The 3410-nt window shown below is 42.8% G+C and overlaps 1 pseudogene; it reads left to right on the top strand.

Moving 5' to 3' along the window:
* Positions 1 to 300: 300 nt before the first annotated feature.
* On the top strand, positions 301 to 2552 carry LOC143686599 (tRNA selenocysteine 1-associated protein 1 pseudogene; annotated as a pseudogene).
* The last annotated feature ends 858 nt before the right edge of the window (positions 2553 to 3410 follow it).

Raw genomic sequence — 3410 nt, forward strand, 5'->3', positions numbered from 1 at the left:
GGTCCCAATGCATCTATTTTTAGACTAGCAACATCTTCATTCTAAGTGTACACTAATTGTAATGATCTCATATTGTTTCCATGTGTTCTAATAAATAGCCATTTTCCCTGAAATTGAAAACTTGTGATTCGCTAATGGTTTGGGGTATATGTGTGTGTGTGTTTAACTGCCATTTCACACCAGAGACCACACTAAGGTCCCTTTTTCTTCAAAGGCAGGATGGCGTGTCTAAGAGCATGGGCGCCCGAGTCATAGCATGCGCCTTGGAATCAAGACTCCATTAGACATTTGCTGTGTGACATGGGGCAAGTTATTTAACCTCTGCAAGATTCAGTTTTCTTATTCTGTGAAATAGGATGAAACATTCTCTTCTTCAGAGGTTCAAAGACATAATTCATATATCTATTTAGCACAGGGCCTGGCACATAATGCACGTTCTCAATAACCATAATTTTTCTTATTATTGTTACTGAAACCCTACTCTGAGTTAGAAGCATATCTTAGCATAGTGTTCTCTTGGATTGGGACAGCAAGGAAAGTTTATACAATTGTTTCATTGTCCTCTATAAATCAAAATTAAGTTTTCTATTGCAGATGTCCCTTTAAAACTCCAGTGAGTTGAACATCATGAAGTCATCTACATTTCACCTGACTATACTTCTGCTTTCACTATGTTTCATCACTGGGTATTTAAGAGTTCTGCCTAAAACAAGTACTTTTCCTTTCCTCCCCCTCTCTCTATACCTTCCCTTCTTAACATAAAACTATCTCTTTAGAATATAAGGTATACCTTATAAATCCAAATTCCTTGAAATTTATGAAACCCATGGCACCTTTTCTTAAAGCATTTTAAAATTTTTTATTCATAGCTGCTCCACATGTTAGTATTTCCAGGCTGAAATACCTTCATAATTTTAGTGTCTCATGTTAACCAGGTCTCTCCAATCTTCTTGATGGTTTTATGCCACCATTTTGGGCTTTTATCATCTTGCTTGTTCTCACTTAAGAAAACACTCAGCAGGCCACTTCTTGTAGATTCAGTTTTCTCATCACCAAAACTCAGATAAGAAGGAGTCTCCTTAGCTGTGAAAATTGTCACAATATATAGAATAATATTGTGCTGATGCAAATATGAGGACTTATATGTTTGGGTTCATGATCTGAAGTATATTAAGGACAATTTAAATTCAGAATTTGCATTTATCTGAGTTTTATACACTAGTGATGTTATATTTCTGAATACCTTACTGTAACCGAGTTAATTGTCATTTTAAAAATTATATAAAAAGTTCCAAGATGTTAAGAAACAAAACAGATAGAAGTTAATATAAAGTGGGTTTCACCCCAACAACATAGATTGCATGTTGTAGTCTTAGTATATTACAGAAATGTTGTGCAGACATTTTCAGCTTCAACTTTTTCAACTCTATAAATTGTTCTACAAAGTAGAGCCCTGTCTTTTCATGCCCCTGAATCAACAAGTCTTTTATTTTCCCACATGTTCTTTTATGACAACTGCTAATTACAAGATACAGGCTCTGGCTTTAACCCCATGCTTTATTAATCAGAGCTTAATCAAGTAATATAGACTTTATATAGTCTTTGTCACTATTAGAGGACTTGAGGCGGGCGGTCCCGGGAGAGCAGATGGGCGCCGGCGTGGGCCCGGGCATGGACAAAGTCCCCGCCCCGGTGCGGGCTGGCCGCCAGCCTGTGAATGGGGAACCTAGAGCCCTACACGGATGAGAACTTCATTTCCAGAGCCTTCGCCACCAGGGGGAAGATCGTGATGAGAGTCAAAATGATCCGAGACCATCTCACCGGGATCCCAGCTGGCTACTGCTTTGTAGAATGTGCAGATTTGGCCACAGCTGAGAAATGTTTGCATAAAACTAATGGGAACTCCCTTCCAGGAGCCACACCTGCAAAACGTTTGAAACTGAGTTATGCCACTTATTGGGAAACCAGAGAGCAGTCCTGAGGACTCCCTCTCTGTGGGGTCCTGACCCCAGGGGTGGAAGATGGCATGCTGTTATAAATTCTTTGTCAAAGCCTCCCCTCCTGCTTGGGAGGCAAGGTAGTTTGGGGCACAGACAAGTCTAAGGGCTATGGTTTTGAAATTCATGCCGGAAGTAGAACAGAAATGAGCTCTGATGGAGTGCCAGGGAGCAGTACGACTGGGGTCTAAACTGGTGCGGCTGAGTGTGGCAATCCCGAAAGCGAGCCGTGTGAAACCAGTGGAATATTGCCAGATAGAGTTACAGCTACAACTGGCATTACCAGTAGTTCCAGAACTACTATGCCCATTGGGGCTATGACCAGAGCACAGGCAGCTACAGCCACAGCTACCCCCAGGATGGCCATACCCAGAGCACCACGCAGACATATGAAGAAGTTGGAGATGATGCACTGGAAGACCCTAAGCCACACTGGATGTTGCCTGAGGCCAACAAGGAGTTCATGGAGCAAAGCAAGGAGCTGTATGATGCACTCATGGATTGTCACTGGCAACCCTGGACCCAGCGTCTTCAGAGATCCTTGTCGTGATGTAGCCAGGACAAGCCAGAATGGACTGTGTGGGAAAGGACTATTTACAAAGGTGAGGACAGGGTGTTGGGAAAGCAGCAAGGGATAGCTCAGTACCTGGGGTCCAGAACAGTGAGGAGCAGTTACTCTGGGCTTGAAGGACTATACATTGATTTGGGTGAAGTGAACAGAGGGTGGCCTTCAAAGCTTCTTCGGATTGCTGCATACAGACCTTCCTATCTGTATGCAGGTTATGGTGCTCCAAAAGTGAATCTGGAGATATTGTGGTAAAGAAAACCAAGGTAGAGACAAAACTATGAATGGGAAAGCGTGGTCACATCAACTTTACCTAAACGCGTAGTGGAGAAAGATTTTATGTGCCTGGAGAATTGACTAAGTCTGCTTTTCACTCAGTTTTACTTGGCCATGCTCAACAAGACCCTTTGGGATCACCCTTTCGAAGGCCCAGGCCTTCCTCCGTAGTGAATACTAAGCGAGACAGAATTCCAGGAGGGCAACAGGAGATGAGTGTTGAGTAGCTGCAGCAAGAGTTTTAATTACCATTGACTCCCTTTCAACAGTCCTGTCTGGTCAGTGTGTAGAGAATTCAGCACCTGAAGGTTAGAGGTGGCCGCTTGGTGATTCACAAGGTAGTTGCCCCAGTGGCTTACCAGTAAGAACTTCCCAGGAAATGCAGCAAGCCTGGCAAGATTGGCATGCAATTACAGACCCGGCTAATGCTTTCTTTTCAATGCCAGTTTCAGAGTCCGGCCAAACAGTTTTACATTTTCATGGTGTGCCACCCCAAAACATTTACTGTTTTTCACACAAATATTTAAGTTTGCCAGCATACTTCATACTGCAGTAAGGCAGATGTGATAACC

This window comes from Tamandua tetradactyla, chromosome 6 (assembly GCF_023851605.1).
Source record: "Tamandua tetradactyla isolate mTamTet1 chromosome 6, mTamTet1.pri, whole genome shotgun sequence".
Lineage (NCBI taxonomy): Eukaryota > Metazoa > Chordata > Mammalia > Pilosa > Myrmecophagidae > Tamandua > Tamandua tetradactyla.